Here is a 19,882-nt window from a genome sequence, read left to right on the forward strand (position 1 = left end):
AATAACAACTGCTCTTTTTGTTTGTTTGTTTGTTTTGTTTATTTGTTTTGTTTGTTTTTAATAATAATGATTATGGTTTAAATATCTAAGAAGCTTTATGTAATCTATTATTAACACATGTCTTCAGCAAAACACTTCTGAAACGTTGCAAATTTTATGAAAATAGAGTGCTTGGGTGCTGAACTAATGCTTTTTTGTTGTTGTTCATGAATAAGGTAAATTGGACTTCTCTTTATTGTGCATCTGTTAATGCCAAATATTCTTACATATATGAAAACTACATATCAATGAAGTCCTCAGAGCCGTATGGAACAAAATTAAATCATAGGTATTTATTGGGAATAATAATAATAATAATAAAAAATAAAACAAATCACATTTAGTCAAATATAAAAACAAAAACAAACAAAAAAAGTGATGATCAGAGATTTCTATCTGTGTAATATATTTAAAGAAATTTGAAAAAAACAACTTTTTAACGAAAAAAAAGAATTTATGTTCTGAAATCTAGACTCAGAAAGCTCAAAAATTTTTTTTTTTTTTTCTTTTAGCTATAAAAGCTAAGATCTCCATTTGATCTCTGTGATATACAAAATCAGTATCTCGGTGGAATAGAAATAGTTATAAATTAAATAAAATTAAATAAAAATAAAATAAGTTTTGGGTTCATAAAGAAAGTCATTTTAAGATAACCAGTGGAAAACCATAGTGTGCAATAACAGCACATACTATTTATGGTACCTACAGGGAAAATTTAATCTAACTGTTGCATTTTTCCAAGTTTCTTTTCATTAGGAAGTTTGTATTTTCCAGGTCATTTTTTGCAGCATAAATGTTGGTCCAAGTAATAATATAAGAAAGGTTATACTACAGGAAAGAATTATGAAGTACTGTAGCAATAAGTACGGTGGTAGAAATAAAGTTGTTGCTGTAAGACTTATGGTTCTAACTCAGGAGAAGTTAAGGGTTGAAAAACACAAAATAAACAGCTATGTCCAGTGCAGAGTTAGACATCTAAGTCCTCCAAACATACAAAGGTAAACCACAATTCCTCTCATCAGCAGTTATTCAGGGATGTCTTTCCCTTCAGCACATTGGCTTCTGTGAATCCCTTGCTTCTTCTGCATTATCAGATGAAATGCTTGTTTGTGAATTACTGTGGGCATTTCTGTGTCCATTATTTGATGTGACAGTGCCATACCTAAGTTCCAGTGGTGACTCTAACATCTACTTCTTGCTCTTCTTAGCTTGGAGACATTTATTCATGTCTCCATGAAAGCAATCCAAAACAAAAGATATAGATATATATAAGGACATAAGAATATAAGGATATAAGATAAGGATATGTATATACATATATATATTTATATATGCATATATATAATTTGATCTTCAATGATTGGAAAGTAACTGCTTAAAAGATTATTTTAGCTATAATATTTTCTATCTGAAAAAGAATTCTCAAGGTAGGTAGGCAGGTATATTTCAAATGAGGAATAAAGAAATCTTAAAAACATCATAATTTATTGTTCAGTTCTCTACTCTTAAGATGACAATCTTTTGATAAAGCAGAAGAGAATAAGGACCCTTTTTTTTTTTTTTTTTTTTTTTTTTTCCCCAGATGTACATTACTAAGTGGTGCTCTGAGGTAAAGAGATTTGCTTTTATGGGGTGGTAAAGATGCACTCTAGCTTCACTAATGGTCTGACAGTACTTTAACTAGATATTAAAAGCATAGCTGTAGTACGAAACTGCTTTTCCTTTTATCATGCTAGTTATTTTATTTTTAAGGCAGTTTAGCTCTGTAGTTTCCAAAAATAAAATTAAAAAAAATATAAATAATAAATAAGTACATATAAAGCTCTGTAAAAATACACAACAAATACAAAAAACAGCATTGCTCAAAAGAAACAATTATTTCATGGAGAAACTTCCAACTGTCACTTCTCTGAAAATTGAGAGTGTCCAGTAATTTCTCAGAATGCTAATGACTTCATATTAAAAAAAAATAAATATTTGTACCATACAACATTCATGCATTATGCTTCTTCACTGGATTGTTATCATGTATAAGTGCTTTTTTCAGTGCATATTTTGTTAATGATCAGTTTAAAGGATCAGTTTAAAGTTGTTAAAGATTGGGGGTTATAAACATGGCTAGAAGTGCTTGTGCATTTTAAAGTGCTTTTTGTATTGCCTAAAGCAGTCTCAGAGTAAGACTTGTTTTTTTATTTAACAGTTTTTGCACATTCACAGTATGAAATGTGAAGTAAAAAATGCAAAAAATCAAATAGCTCACTCCTTTCTGCCTCTGTGGACACTCTTATATGTATTTAAAAATGATTTATACTTATTTAATATGTTGGTATTATTTTTTTTCCATAAATTGTAAGAAAACATAAACCTCAACATTTTTGTTCAAACAATTGTAAAACTATCAGATTGAGAATGCCTAACTGAAATAAACAGGATAAGAAAGTATGAAGTCTCACTTTAGAGTGAGAAAGTATGAAGTCTCACTCTGTAGACAGCTTTCTATAAATAAGAGAAAGTTATGTGGTAGGGGATATATGCATATACATAAAAATCAAAACAATAACAAACAATAAAGTGTTTATAAAAGTTTAGTTTGTATGGTTTAGGAAAATTTACAATTAATTCCTTGTAAAATCTCCTTAAACCAAGACTATAATTATTAATTGATTTATTTATTTGTTGATTGTTTGATTCTTATATATATGCTTTAATTGAGCACCTATTCATGGTTGATAATTAAGAGTAAAGGGTAGCCAAGTTTTTATTCTGCTTCAGAAACTTTCAGCCAGGGACAGAGTCACACTTAAAAACACCACACAGAGAACATGCTTATGTGTTATATTGCTCACATTATTAGCACTGATATTACTAGCAGCGTCCAGTTTAAATCCCAAGATAGATTACACTACCACGTATTTATTTCTCTGTCTCAGAAATATAGGCTAGATCTACATTTGACAAATCAATTGGACTGTAATTTAACAAGGACTTCAGGACCTGAACCCATTAAGATTGTTAAAAATGGAAATGCCTCATAACCTTGTGGTGACATTGTAGTGACTGAAGCAGCTACATATCACTGTAATCAAACTTTTTAGGTTCTTTTTCTTCTGTCATTGAATTTTCATCTATCTCATTTCAGTGGATGGGACCTGCTGTAGCTATGTCAAGGGATTTTGAATAATGTCCAAATGGTATAATTTAAATGTCAAGAAGCAGGAAATTCAAAACTAATGCTGCTGTTCCCCAGACTTTTGCCAGCAAATGTCTCATGATAAATACATGACATTCCTCAAAAATCATTGAGGTAAAGAGTAAGATAAACTGGTTTCTAAGTTTCAGATATTTAGCTATACACGGTATGTAGGAAACTTCATTCTTTTGAAAATTTTTAAAATATATGTGTTGAAAAACTGCTTTAATATTTTTTCTTCCTTTTAATTTAAGAGAAGATTTTTAATGTAAAGGTTTGGAGAACGCATTTTCTGTTGGTTCAAAGAATGAAATGGTACTTTAAAAAGAAAATAAACTAATATAAAACTCACATCTACAGCTAATACAGAAGACTGACTGATTACCTGCTTCACATCTGCAAGAAAAAAGACTGCTTCTGGCATCCTTTCTGATTTTGTAAATGCAATATAGATATATATCTTTAAATACATTGCTTTATTAGGGGTGGCTTTCAAAAGCAAGATAATCACCTTAATGTACAACCATGTAATATCGGGGGTACACAAGAAAACCTAATGCTCATTTTTTAACATCATTAATTACCTCAGCTAGCAGATGTATTTACAGAGGACAGATTTGACAGTCACTTCCCTCATCTACAGTTTTGTGCAGTGACTTTTATTTATGATTACTAGTTATGATTTCTTGATGAACATTACACATGAACTTATTGCTGTCAACATACTATTTCCACATTGCTTTTATCAAAGGAATTAAACCATTTGTTAATGTTGTTTTGTGCAGGACAACAGCAGGAAATAAACTTTAAAGTTATATATTTCATTCATAGTAACCGAAAGGATAACGGCAGGATTTTGGTGGAGTTAAGTAGAATTGTAAAGACAGAAAGGAGAACATGACAACAGTAATGACACAAAAGCATTAAGACCAAATTCTTGTAAGCCCCCTACCTAGTCCTCCTAATTAACTAGTGAATAATGAAGTAAATTCTCTACCGCTGGTGACCTTTCATCGGTTTCAGACACAAAGACTCTACAATAAACAACAAATACTGCTACAGTTGGAGTACAGATAATGTGATGAAAAAATACAGTCAGAGGGGGAGAACAAAACCAGCCAGCTGGCTGTTGTCAGTACTGAGTGACTGAAAGCACTATCCAACTAACTCCAGCTGTACCACAAGGGCTTCTTGGTTTTGCCTCTATTTTGGGTTGGTATGGAAGATACAGTCTTCCTCTAGAACCTCAGCCCTACCAGGCATCCCAAGAAAATGGCCAGATGATTCAGTTTTTAAAGTCAGGCAAAATATATTTTTTCTCACGTAAGTGGCTGACCTAAGTGAAGGTTGTCACTACACTTTGGCCAGGCAATCGATTTCCGTTATAAAGGTTCTTTACATTTTTGTAAAGTTAAAAGATTTCTCAGTGCATGGGGAAAAAACACCCATTCAAAATCTATGCAATAGTCACAAATCAAGAGAAATAAAAATTCATCAATGTTAACTTACCTATGTTCACATAGGAAACTGAGAATATACTTGCAGAATATATTTTGTCCAGGAAAGAAATGTCCCCAGAAATATTGCCCTTTCCTCCCCTGATTCCCAATATACTCAGCCCTTCACCCTCCCCCCAGTTAATTTTTTTGTTTTATTTTTTTCTGAATTAAATGTATTATTTCAAGGCACTGTGAGCCAAACCACTGAGCTGATCAAAATTATCAACATTATTGACATTATCAAAAAATCTTCAGATTAATTGTCTTTAAACAAGGATTTTCTTAAAATTTTGTAGCACTGTCCCCTAAACATACACAACAACATAAATGAACAACAGTAGTTAAGAGGACCAATATCAGGAAAAGCAGAATAGAGCAGGAAGTTTCTAAGCTATCTTCCTTGCTGAAGATTGAAATGCTGCTTCATTTTTAGCCCTTGCTTTGAGATGTGGCAGCTGGTGCTGAAGAGAGGAATTTTAAATAGCACCCAACACTGAACACAGGCAGATGATTCTCAAGTACCACTGAAAACCTGTGTGTCAAACCTTTGAACTAATTGACCCAAATGAAGCAATCCACAACAGAACAAAGTTAGTGCTGAAGTGCGGTGTCCTGAATTGTATTATCCTCTATCACACTGGACAAATTTTCTTCCTGTGAAAGACAGTCCTTACATAGATCTTACAAAACATAGTTGAATAATTTTGTCTTTACAGAACCTAACTGTACAATTGAGATTATGAAATTAAATATATATATTTAAGGTGGGTATCGTCACTGTTTGTGTGTATTTGCATGGTTTTGTAATACAAAATTGGATAGACTTGCCCTTAGTATGAATACTCAATGTTTGGAGACTTTTTTTTCTTACTAAATTGTTGTGTTTGACTGATTTGATGATAATATTCCCCAACAAACCATGTAACCTGCCAAGGAAAATAATGCTGAAATGCCCCACTAATTAGACATTTCCAAACAGCTCAACTAACTTTTGTAAAATCAAATACTAAATATATATAAAACAGTATTTACACAGAAAACCATGACACTGATGAAAAAAAAATGCAAGAAATAATGCTTATATGCAATGGTAGGTACATGCAAGGTAGTAGATCAGAAGTCTACTGCAAGTAGTTATCAATAGATTTTCCTGTCAGAAGTCTCTTTCCAGCACTAGCGCTTTGATTCGTTCTGCTATGCAGCCTGAAAATAAAAATGTATGTGACCAGTGCAATGTGTGTTGATGAGTAATGCCATGGTCACTGGTCACCAGTGTGCATACAGCTTTTGTCTAATGCTTCAGTGCAAAAAGTAAATGATGTGTAGGATCATGAGTTAAGGACCTACTTCTAGCTAAATGTCACATGTTGTGTTTCACACACTGTAATCTCAAAAGGACCCCTTTCTTGTATGTGCTTTTTGTCCCTGTCAAGTGCAAATGAAATGTTAGTTCAGTTTTATATTTGTCCACATTATTTGTTTCAGGAATTACCACCTCTGAAAAATAACATTGATAAAACTTAATGATCTCTAGAAAAAGCAAGCATTTGCCATGGTCCAGATAATTATGCTTTCTATCATGACTGTTAACTCTGGTAGGAAGCCAGGCACTCAGGGAGATTTCCCTGTAATACATTTGCTTTGATTGAATATCATTGTAACAAAGAAAAAATTAAATAGGTGGTGGAGGGAGCCATTTCTACTCTATACAAATAGTCTAACAACTTCTACAGTCTACTGAAGTGATGAAATGTTCAATGTTCTTATTTTGAATGCCTGATCCTTTTTTTTTTTTTTTTCTTCCTGAAACAAACCAGAGTACACATACTTAGATTGTCTGTATATGTATTTAAGCACAGAAGACTTTATGACTTAAGTGTCTTGCAGGCTACCTATTTCATGATTTTTCTAAGCATAGGAGGTCCTTCATAAGATCTCTGAGTCACTCTTCAATTCTAAAGTGTACTTCTAAGGGAAATATGTGCATGCTCTTCATTTTGCAAACTCCACAAGAATGATAGTGAGGGCTGTTAACACCATTACTTATGTTATTCAGAACTGCATAGGTGATTTAGCAGAATGTCTGTAGTTTCACCAAAGTACAGAAATCTATCAGTCTTGGAAATCTTCAGTACTGGAGAAAAGGAGAACTGAACAATCTGTCTGTGATTTGTCCATGCTCTGAACACAACCCAAACGTAACTGATTTTATGCTGTTACAATCTCTGGCTTCAACTTTCTAGGGGGGGTGAATTTGAATCACAATTTTAATTTTATTATTATTTTTTTAATTTTTAATTTTAATTCTCTCCTTAACCTTGCTCTGTAGTTAGGAAAACAGCTTCATGCTGCATGTGGACTTTATCCAGGGCAGAGCAGGCAGAGCAGAAAGGGGCTGAATTTTTGAGTACTTCTGTTCCTAAATAAATCCAGAAAAATACTGTCAATTGCTACTATTTCCCCTGTCTGACATAATTCTTGCTGATAGTTATGTGAGCATAGCAAATTTGCAGAAAAGGCCCATTACAAATCTTCTAAGTCCTTGCCTGGCTCTTTTCTTGTTTGAATAGCAAATGTGTGGTTAACTGCAGTGCCTGGGCACCATTATTCATTTACACTGTTCCTTTATGGATCACTTTCAAGGGCAAACGCACCTCAACCGCTTTTCCAAAACATTTTTATCTAGTCAACCTTGCAGCTACAACAGTAGGCATGTGACTATATTATGTACCGGTTAAATATTGTTGCTTTGAAGCTTATTCACATAGCATAGCATTTTTTTTTTTATTTATTTTTTTTTACTAATCTATGAAATTGTGGTGAGTCAGCAGGACTCAGGTTAAGATATTCAGAATGGTAGGCAGAAGATCTGGATCAAAAAAAAACATCTGGACAAAGATGTTTTCTATATCATAAGTCTTTGCCTCAAGTACATATGTATTTATAAAAAATAGAAATCTTTGAGACTGTCATCTCATTGCACATGATGCAGACTACTTCAGTTTAAATGAAGCATATTTAGAAAATAAACTATATAAATCCTTCAAAGGCATATTTTCAGACTACTGCTCACAAAAGGTCTCATTTGGTGACAGAATAAGAGAATAATTAAAGCATCTTTCAGCTCTCCAGCTCAAAGTTCCTCCCTGTTCTTGGAAATGTAAGTAAATGTCAATGAAATATATAAAATACTTTGATGAGAAAGGTCCAGGCTACAAGCAGACATCAAGGAAGCTTTTGAGTATTTACATCATCTAGCTATTAATATTCATATATGAGCTGTCCTAACATCCATCCCTAAAACTACAATACCCTCAGAATAAACCTAAAAGCTGCCTTCTATCAGAAGCCGCATCCTGTTTCACCTCAAAGCAACAAGTAATCCAGAAGCTGAAGAAAAGGCCAAAATTTATTTTTCTCATTTTAAAACTCCCATTTCTTTCGGTGTAATAGAAAAAGTGAATGAAAATGCTGCCTTCTTACATCTTCTGCCTGCTACAAATATCTCAGTAGGAGGCCCATAAATCTGCTCTACAGTGCATTTTGCCATCAGCCACAAGTATACAGTTGATGTCCTGTTAGCCATTGAAGTCATTTAGGAAATACACTCAATCACAGATTTACAGAGAACATAGAGAATAGCTGTCAGACTAGCATGAAAAAAAAATTGCAACTGTTTTGAATCTTTGCCATCAAGAAATCAGTTGACTCTGTTTATGGGAGAATAGAAAAAAAGTTTTCTCTATATTCCTCTTATCCAGAGTCTCAAATATTTGTGATACATTGGGTGACATTTCTACTGTGAAAATCCCTCAGACAAGTTATACTGCAACTGTAAATTCTAGATCTAGCCCACAATGTTGGGAAACATTCCCAAGCAGATGGTTTTATTCAATAAAACATCAAAGTACCGTAGTAAATAATGCTGTTGAATTTTTTACCAGTCATTTTGCAGTGCTGCATCAAACAGCCAGACACTGCTGAAAGTGAAAGGAACAAGAACATTTGGCACATAACAGAGTGCCAAAGGGCTGTTTTGGCTGGTGATGCTGAAATCCAGGAAAGAAATGAGTGCCTGAGTGGCACTTTTGGGGATGGTCTTTGACTTGTAAACAGCAGAGAGGACTGGACAGTTAGAGATCATCTGTTCTTTTCCTGCCTCTTCCTCTCTGCAGTGAAGTTTTGCTTTTTTCGTGACTGCTGACTTCTGTCTTTGTCCTTGTGTTTTGGAAAGAGATATCTTAGGTGGGCTTTGCTCACTTTACTTGGGTATCTCCTCACTTTTTAGACAGCAGGTTCCAATATAGACAACAGCAGGAAATGTTTTCTCCAAAATCAGTCAAATTTTGCAGATCAGAATAAAATGTCATCAAAGCAGAGAGAGACTGTGGAATTCGATTGCCTGTCCATATATCATTGGCTTTATATACTAAGAATATATTTAATATACTAAGATACCAGCACTTGAGAATATACTGTTTTCTGAGGACAAGGGCAGCAATAGAACAGAATTATCTAACCAACCAGGCAAGCAGTCTGCAGGTTTCAGTGTCCTACTACCAAAGTCAAAGGGCATGAAACATTTCATTGCAATAAGCCTCGGGGAAATTCTCAAGAGAAAAAAAATTAAATTCTGGGTTTGATTTGTAGTATCCTACTACTGAAAGAAAAGGGTAGCTATTTTTACCTCTAAAAGATAGATAGTTTGCTGAAAAAACATTCAAGTGCATTCTTAGAACAAGCATGGGATTCAGAACATTTTATGAGCTAAATACCTATACATAACACTTCTTTATATTATTCATAATGAACACAGTACTGCATGGATTAAATATGCAAACAATTTAGCACTTGTTATTAGGACTTCAAGTATAAAATCCAAATCAGCTAATGTAAGACATAGTATAGGCCCCTTGAAATTTGCTGAAGGACTTTTGAAACATAAAACAACATCCTGTTAATATACAAAGTGCAGGCAGGATTCATTTTTTCCCTCTCTCCTTTGTCTCAAAGTACAGAATAAAGATGAGTCAGTCGCCAACATAATCTGTCTCTCCTGCAGCAGCATTCACAGCTCTAATGTTGCATCCATGATTGTAATTTTTTTCCCTATCAGCTCCAAAAAAACATAACTCAGACACAGCCTGGGTCACAGTACCCCTGCCTCTGCCTAAGCTAATTCTGAGTGGTTCCCTGTGGTACATGTGGATTCTCACTGCATAACAGGATCAAGCATGGGTCAAACAACTACTTTTATCAGAGCAGTGTGTGTGTAAATCAAACAGAAAGGCAAACCTACATTGAATGCAGAGACAATGTGTGTCACTGTGTTACATGGCAGGGGATTCCCTAAAGCTCTGGATGCTTGCAGGGTGGCTTGCAAACCATAGCTCTACAGCAGTAGAGTTTGCCCACTCTCCCTCTCATCAGACCCCTGATGGTATAACTGAACAGCACTATCATAAGAACAACAAGAAGAGTAGAGGCAGATGTAGAAGAAGCATAAAAGTGAATTTAAAAAGGTGCAGACATTTTTTAATCTTATGCATTGAATATGAATCTCTCCAGGTAAAAAGAAAAAACAAAACACCTAGGCACAAACAGGACTTTCTTCTTCCTTAGTCATGACACACTTTAATAAGATTTGAAATGAGTACAGGAAGACAGAACAAGATAACAAGGTTATCTCCAACCCTAAATCTTCACACTATTTATGATGCTAAATTTGCAGACTATGCTGCTCACTTACATTTCCATAAAGTAGCATAATAAAAGAACAACTAGATGGTAGCAATTTTTCTTCTGAACTGCCCGTTCTGAAAAAAATATGTACAGACCTGTGGGTTCTGTTATTCCTTTTTACTTGTGCAGAATAATCTCCCTTTTGTATTTTATCCCTTCTTTGTGTGAAAATAAAGAGAACGAATGTTCTGCTCCCCAAAGTGATATGACTCATTCACACAATCTGCTGTACCCCTTAAGGGACTGTCACTGCCTTTTGCTCTTAATTCATTAATTTTACTTTTCTGTTATACTGAAGAGCTGCTAATAAAGTAACTTTTCTCAATTGATATTCAATCTCCTCTGTGCCCCTGCAGGCACCTCTTCCTCTTCAGGACTAAAAATACAATGTGCTGAAGTTTCCCCATAGATCTCATGATGGAGGCATATATCTTCTAACATTCACTCCACCTTCTTGAAATACCCTCTGTTTTGCAGACTGCGAAATAATGGCAGGCAGCAGTGTCTGCAAGAGTAAGAAGCTTTAAATATTACCCACTACAATCCAACGTACACCTGCTCCTACTGTAGCACAAACTGACTAGCCATTTTCTAAGGAAATTTTTACTTAAAACTCTCAGCTGTAGGATTTCCTCTGCACTTCTGAATTAATCTTAAAAGTGACCTGTAAGCCATGACAAACTAGAAAAAAAAATAATTCACAGATTTGGTGAGAGTACTAAGGTTTAAAAAAAAAAAAAGGCATGAAAAGGAGAGGAGAGCATGCACCTTTCAAGACATTTCTTTTGTTGCCTCTTTCACCTCTTTCACAAAGTTCTTAACAATTAGGTCCTCCTTTTAATGAGGGGTTAACAGCAAAAGAATAGCAACTTCATCTCATCTGAGGAACACTGGTATATTGTCCCAGTTTATACCTGTATAATATGATCTCCCTAAATCTTATCTTTATTTATGAAATATGTCTGCAGTTATGCATGAGAGAAACAAGGTAACTAATACAAATATTAGTTGATTAAACAATCAACTTGCAATCGGTAACGGGTGTCTTATGTATTACAAGAGCTCCCTTTGCAATTTCAGCAGAGTTATAATGTTAGATAGCATTATATTGCTCAAAAATTATATAGGTAATTGTAAGATTAACTGGAAACTTGAGATCTAAACATTGTTTGCATTACTGGAAAATATCTCATTTACTTCACCTGTCTTTGATTCCAATTCTTAGTTCATACAGTATGTCCGTGTTTGCAGAGACTAATAGGACAGACAACATAGGACCAAGTAAAATTCCATATTGTAAGTAATTTATTTGGAAATTCTGACATTTGTAAAACATCGGGAATACTGACTAATCATGTTATTTCAAAGAGAAATAGAGAGCTTTTTCTGTACAGTATTCACTTCAATTAATCTGGAATGCAAAGTGCTGCAAAGTGCAGTGATTCTTTTCTATTTAAGGTCATTTAAAGGTTTAAATAATTAAAAGTTCAGAAACACGCATATAAATCCATGAATCATTGTAGCACAACTTTAAACTACAGTTTAATCACAGTTTTCATTGAAAGAAGTAAGAAAAATATGTTACTTACTGTTATGAAAAAAATGTAAACTCTTACTAGGATATAACTGATGAATGAAAACTAGGTGAATCTAGAGTAATAGCTATGAGACTGTTAAGTAGCTGTGCAAAAATTTAAAGACTGACACCTTTTAAATATCATCAGGTAATAAAAAAGAGAGTAAGAATTAGGGAAATATGTACAGTACTGTATGAATAGGTTTTCATGAACTCATTATAAATCCTTTTACCTCTATTGTAGCAAGTGTGTACAGAAGTGTCCTAAACTCAGACTGGACCAATAAAATTGCCTAAGGGGTTCTGAACGTCAGTACCAGTATTCCCTCTGTGCCTCTCCTTTAATACTGCCCCAGAAGGGCATCCCAGCTGGAACGTCTAAGACTAGAGTGAAATGCCAGTTCTCTTAGGCAACTGTGTGCTAGCCTTGTCCACATTTTGAAGTCTATGTTTGTAGTCATATGGTCAAACTAAGGGATTGCAAATCATTTCTCCATTTGAATATTCTTTGAAAGAGCAGAAATTGTAATCTATTTCTTAACATCACAACCAAAATTACTGTTTTCAAATGGTATGACAGAATACCATTGCCAGGGAAGCTCATGGAGCTCATGGAGCAGATTATCTTGAGTGTCATCATGCAGCACTTGCAGGGCAACCAGGTGATCAGGCCCAGTCAGCATGGGTTTATGAAAGGCAGGTGTGGTGGTTTTACTCAGGTGGGCAACCGAGATCCACCACAACCTTCAAAAGGAAGGGGGAGAAAATACAACACAGAGAACTCGAGGTTTGAGATGAGAAAGGTTTAATTAAAGGGAAAGGGAATGGGGAGGAAAAACAGAAACAAAAGAAACAATCAGTCCGCGCGGAAGCACAGAGAGAGAAAAAATTATTCTCTACTTCCCATCAGCAAGCGGTGTTCGGCCACATCCTGGGAAGCAGGGCCTCAAACGCATAGTGGTTGTTCAGGAGGAACAGCCCCCTCCCCCACGAGAGCCCCTCCTTTTATTGCTGAGTGTGACATCAGGTGTTATGGAATATCCCTTTGGTTGGTTTAGGTCAGCTGCCCCGGCAATGTCCCCTCCCCATTACTTGCCCACCCCCAGACTGCTGGCTCTTGGGGGCTTGGAAGGAGTCCTGATGCTGTGCCAGCACTATGCAGCAATAGACACAACACTGGAGTGATATCAGTGCTGTTCTAGCTACGAGTGCGGAGTACAGCACCATGTGGGCTGCTGCAGGGAAAAGGTGACTCCAGCTCAGACAGACCCAACACAGCAGGTCCTGCTTGATGAACCTGATCTCCTTCTATGATAAAATGACACACTGGGTGGATGAGGGAAACGCTGTGGATGTAGTCTACCTTGACTTCAGTAAGGCCTTTGACACTGTTCCCCACAACATTCTCCTTAAGAATGCTCAACTGACTGCTCACAGCTTGGACTGGCGTACGCTTCATTGGGTTAAAAACTGGCTGGATAGCTGGGCCCAAAGAGTCGTGGTGAATGGAGTCAAATCCAGCTGGAGGCCGGTCACTAGTGGTGTTCCCCAGGGCTCAGTACTGGGGCCGGTCCTCTTTAATATCTTCATCAGTGATCTGGGTGAGGGGATCGAGTGCACCCTCAGTAAGTTAGCAGATGACACCAAGTTAGGTGCGTGTGTTGATCTACTCGAGGGCAGGAAGGCTCTGCAGGAGGATCTGGATAGGCTGCACCGATGGGCTGAGGTCAGCTGCATGAAGTTCAACAAGACCAAGTGCCGGGTCCTGCACCTGGGGCACAACAACCCCAAGCAGAGCTACAGGCTGGGAGATGAGTGATTGGAAAGCTGCCAAGTGGAGAAGGACCTGGGAGTATTGGTGGATAGTGGGCTGAATATGAGCCAGCAGTGTGCTCAGGTGGCCAAGAAAGGCATCCTGGCTTGTATAAGAAACAGTGTGGCCAGCAGGTCTAGGGAAGTGATTGTCCCCCTGTACTCGGCTCTGGTGAGGCCGCACCTCGAGTACTGTGTTCAGTTTTGGGCCCCTCACTACAAGAAGGACATGAAGGTGCCCGAGAGAGTCCAGAAGAAGGGTGACAAAGCTGGTGAGGGGTCTAGAGAACAAGTCTTATGAGGAGTGGCTGAGGGAGCTGGACTTGTTCAGCCTGGAGAAAAGGAGGCTCAGGGGAGACATTATTGCTCTCTATAGGTACATTAAAGGAGGCTGTAGTGAGGTGGGGATTGGTCTATTCTCCCACGTGCCTGGCGAGAGGACCTGGCGAAGTTGCACCAGAGGTGGTTTAGGTTGGATATTAGGGATAACTTATTTACTGAAAGGGTTGTGAGGCATTGGAATGGGCTGCCCAGGGAAGTGGTTGAGTCACCATCCCTGGAGGTTTTTAAAAGATGTTTAGATGTAGAGCTTAGTGATATGGCTTATTGGAGGACTTGTTAGTGTTAGGTCAGACATTGGACTAGATATCTTGGAGGTCTCTTCCAACCTAGACAATTCTGTGATTCTGTGAATAAAGCTAGAGGCACATTAGCATGAGATATCCATGTCCATTTGCAATTCATTTGGTATTTGTTTCCTTCAGCTAAAGCAGCAAGGGCAATCAGGGCTACATTACTGAGCTATTAAGTCAGTGGGCAGTATTTATTGTTTGTGGGCAGTCTGGAGGAGGACATAAGTTCTGATATCAAATACACTTTCTAATGATTCTAAGACATAGAATACCAGGTGCACAGCATATTGAGTTAATGCTAGTCATTCAAGGTAAGAAGAATTGGATTTGTTGTTTTCTCGGAAGCAGGATTCTCTCAGTTTTCTGATGACCTTATCACAAAGCACTTGAATATCATCTAATGGCTAGTTCAGATGGCAAATGAGGGCCATTTGTGTGGATGCTGCAGTGGCTGGCAATACTTTATCAGTTTCTAAGCACCCAAAGGAAATGAACATGATGAAGATGGTGGAGTGATCCCCAGAAAATACCACAAGCCATATATCTCAAGTGAAGCAATACTCCATTATTGCAGTCAGAACAATATAAGAAGATGCAGGGTAGCTTGTAATTGCAAAACAATGAAAATTAAATATATTAATAAATCAAAATTCAAGAAGCTTATTTGGCACAAAGTAATTTGGTCTCAGATTTTTTTCTCTTTGGAACCTAGAATGAAAAGGATCACTGAAATTCATGAGCAACAACCAATTGCTATCACATACTGTAAACATAGTAAGAAAATAGACAAAGGACCAAATCCAGTATTTTGTCTTGTTTATTTTTTAGGCTACAGTGATCAACAGTTATTATGCATCAATATGCAAAGAGCTGTTAGCAAGGCAACACAAATAAACTGTCTGAAGTAGTTTGGAACTTTATTCTCCCTCACATGTTTTTTTAATCCTCTCTATAAAAAGAACTGGAAAGCACTGTCCATTAGCTTGTATCATCTTCCGTGTCATGCTGAGATGATTTAGATGATTTTATCCTATTTATAAGCATTAATTTTTCCATGATTTCTTTCACAGTGTTACATTAAGAATGAATTTAATCTGTTGTTGTTGCTGTTGCTTATTTTTCTTTTTTTTTTTTTTTTTCCTAGCTATGCTTAATCAATAACACTGAACTTAATGCATCATGTAAAGTTTGAGCATTGCGTTTTGGCACCCTTCTGTTTACAATACAGCTTCAACTATTTGCCTTTCAAAATTAGCACAATAATATTTTGCAGCCAATGTGCCTCTTTCTGTAAATTCAATTTGTGAAGAAAACATTACCTCAGAATATAGTTCTATTCCTGAGGCCAGAAAATATCCTCAGGTGTTTTGGGCCTTATTCAGCTATGTTACATATTTATTGCCTGTGTAGTTGTGGCACATCCCCAGTGAAGGATGAGCAGGGTAAGTGTCATTAGAAGTTGAGTTATGGTAGTACATACACACCATATCCTATATTAGTTTCTGCATTCTCTTTGGGGCTGTGGAAAACATACGTGGTAGTATCTCTCAAATACTGAGAAACGAGATACGTATTATTACACTTCTGGGAAAAAGAAGCATTAGAAGATTAAGGCCAAAATCCACAATTGGCCTCAGATCAAAGGATCATTGAGCAAAGGATCAGGCAGAGATCCTTCCCTCATCACCAGCAGAGCTGGCTCCACACTAGAAGCATAATGGTCAGAAAACATTTTATTAATTAACATTCACTGATGTGGCTCTTTTGCTATTGGGACCTCAGCAGGAGAGGTCTCTGCAGAGCCTAGAACTGGTTGATGAAGGCTGGCTGTGCTCTCACAGGTCCTCAGGTAATTGAGCAGTATGGGTGGGCCCAAGGGATAAGCAAGCCAAAGTTCTCTAAATATTATCTTACATTCATTACTGATTGATAGGCTTCCTGTGTCTGGTTTTTCATTGAGGCACAACATACAATTCCCAGTAAGTTATTAAGCAGGTACTTTATATCTTCACTTCTAACTTTAAGAAAGATATACATATATGCTATGTGTAACACACACTGTACCTCAGTCCCAAGAGACTTAAAAAAAAAAAACACCACCATCACATAGCTCACAAGAAAGAGGAGTTAAGCAGAGCTGATAAATATATAACACATTGAACTTTACATTTTGTAAGTGTAGACCACAGGCAATACTGGTCTGGGTTATGCCAAAACTACCAGTGCAAACTGTTAAAGTTACAGCCACATTTTCATTTTTTTTCTGTATCATTTTCTATGACTAATTTTGACCAGAAACACTAGAGGGAAAGGAAATGAAGAATATGTGTGGATGTGAAAGAGCCCCAAATTCTAAAACTCTCTAGTGGCTTTACAGAGCACTACAGCTATTGGCAATTTACCCTTGGAAAAGGAGCTGTCAAGTAAATGTCTTCCTATTCACATCATGTGGTACGTACAGATCCTGAGCTGATCTATGCCTCATGATTGAACAGACAGGCCTCTTCCCTGCAATCAATGTCGATTAGAAACTGTTTTTGTGGTACTGACAATCTGACGGGACTAAAATAAAATCTTCTAGGCCCTCAGGTAATGAAAAATTATCTACATGAAAGGAAGAAAGAGTACAAAATGGATTTTAGACACCTGTTTATTACCTTTCAAATTGTAAAAAGGTATTTCGCCAGTAAGTAAATAATCCTTCTTTTTTTTTTTCTTTTATTTTTGCTTTCTTTAAGAGTATATTGATCGATTATGACCTGCTCTATCACAGCAGACCAGATTGCATCCAATCAGCTACTTCTGAAGAAAAAATACCTTGTCACTGGAGTGTTGAAAAGAGTCAAAGAGCAATTGGGTTAAACATGTCATTCTCTTGATTGAATCAAATGCTAATAGACTGACTGTGCCGTATATTCTGTTCTATAACCTCTGACCTTTTTAGGTTATCATTGTGGGAAAAGAGAACTAGAAAGATCTGTGTCTTCTGGGTAACAAGTATCTGGAGACATACATGCTATTATGTGTATTATCTACATAGAAAGGTAAGAAATATTTCTTCTTGTTATGCTTTGGCCAGGACACAGTTGTTAAGATTTATGATGCTAAGATTTATGATGGAGGTATCGTGCAAGTTCAGATGATTAAAAAGTAACATGATGAGATAGTTGTTCCATAATGCATTATTTTCTTAAATAACCTCACTGTGTCAAGCTGTGAACAAAAGATTGGTCCAATCACCCTCCTTACATTTGTAACTTTGTGATCTAGCTGTCAGTTTCCATGTATGAATCCTTTATTCTGAGGTCCACTACAATACTTAAGAGCTAAGTGAAATTACATAATCACAATTCTTCACATTATTGATAATTAATGAGTTATATCAAGGTAGACTTTCTTGTCTGAAAAAACATATGAAAGGACCATGGTTCCTCAAAAGTATAATGAACTTCATGGGAAGGAAAAAGAGTGGAGGGGAGGGAAGGGGAGGGGAGGGAAAGGGAGCAGAGAGAAGAGAAAAAAGAGGAGAGGAGCGTAGAGGAGAGGAGCGTAGAGGAGCATAGAGGAGAGGAGCGTAGAGGAGCATAGAGGAGAGGAGCGTAGAGGAGCGTAGAGGAGCGGAGCGGAGCGGAGCGGAGCGGAGAGGAGAGGAGCGGAGAGGAGCGGAGAGGAGAGGAGAGGAGCGGAGAGGAGCGGAGAGGAGCGGAGAGGAGCGGAGAGGAGAGGAGAGGAGAGGAGAGGAGAGGAGAGGAGAGGAGAGGAGAGGAGAGGAGAGGAGAGGAGAGGAGAGGAGAGGAGAGGAGAGGAGAGGAGAGGAGAGGAGAGGAGAGGAGAGGAGAGGAGAGGAGAGGAGAGGAGAGGAGAGGAGAGGAGCGGAGGAGTCCTTCTATTCTTTGGAGTCCTTTAAAGATAAAGACAATACATTTTCCCTCAAATTTATCGTACCAGCTTGGAAGGAGATGGAAATAAATGTCCTTATGTTTTCAGTGACCAGAAATTTGTACTCAGATGTAGCTCATTCAAAATAATTGTATAATGAAAATGAAAATGAAACTGTATAATGAAAATGAAAATGAAGAAATAAATTACTTGCAAAGTAAAGAAAAAAAAAATGAAGCAAATTTTTTAGAGCACAAGAAACCTTCAGAGGTTTCATTATCAGTGAAGATCAGGCACTAACCTGTGTATACTGTGACAGAGGTAGGGGAGGCAGAAATCACCTTGCATTCCCACGGACTCTACACCCCAGGGCTGCAAACAATAAGCCGAGAGTAAAAAGGCAGTTTGAATTTTAGCAAGTACTCTAGCTCAGGGGGCTAAACCAGAGATAGTGGAAAACACAATCAATTTGTTTTTTTTTTTTTCAGGAAATATCCAGTCTCCATAAATATTAGTTCATAAGATGAAGCTGCCATCAGCCAATGAGTAAATTTGTGCAGGAATTTAAAAACATGCTGAGAATGTGTGAAACAAGGAAGTCTAAGCAACTGTGGGGAAATTTCTTCTGAGCTAGAAAAGCCATACAAATTTGTCTCAGGAAAAAAAAAAAAAGCAAAAAAAAAAAAAAAAAGCTGAGACACCGAATAAGAATTTAAATTTATTGAAAAATGTGCCCAGAGACACCTGTCTGTCAACATCTGGATTAATTCTGAAGGAAGGGAAGGCCATGTTTTCATAGAAGGGGATGCTGTTTTCCCTTGTGGTCAAGGCAATTGACATTAGGCAAGGTGAGCTGTGATTCAGAATAAAAGCATTTAGTTTTAGAATAAGATTCTGAATACTGCAGAGGTCATTTATGTTCATACTTACAATGTCTTCATAAACCTGATGCCTTTGGCTGAAGCTTGAAAATCTCTGTCCCTATAGCTTTAAAAAATAAGGCAAATTACAAATAGAAATTTCATTAAACTAATACAATCAATATAGTATATAAACCTTAACAAGTAAATAAAAAAATCTGTCTGATAAAAAAAAAAAGCAATGAAATAGTCAAAACTGAGGAAATTAAGTACTTTTGACTAATTCTGTCATTCCATGCATCCTACCACCTTCCACTTTATTTCAAAAATAAAATGTAAACACACAGAGTATTTTTTACATCATCAATATTTGTCACTATTACACTAAAATTTATAATTTTCCATAGAAGACTGAAAATGTAAATTGATTTTGTAAGAAATGATTCAATATTGAATCATTTAATAAGTAACTCTAAATTTTAAGCCTGTTTTGCTTTGAAGAATCCTTTGTACATTTTTTGATTGGGAAAAATGAATACTTGTATTGCTTTGAAACAAATATATTTGAGGTTTAATATGTGACATTTCAGGTTTAATATGTGACATTTCACAAGTTTTGACATGTTCTTCTAACTCTAGAGAGTTAGAAGATA

The sequence above is a fragment of the Anas acuta genome, chromosome 4 (genome assembly GCF_963932015.1).
Source record: "Anas acuta chromosome 4, bAnaAcu1.1, whole genome shotgun sequence".
Classification (NCBI taxonomy): domain Eukaryota; kingdom Metazoa; phylum Chordata; class Aves; order Anseriformes; family Anatidae; genus Anas; species Anas acuta.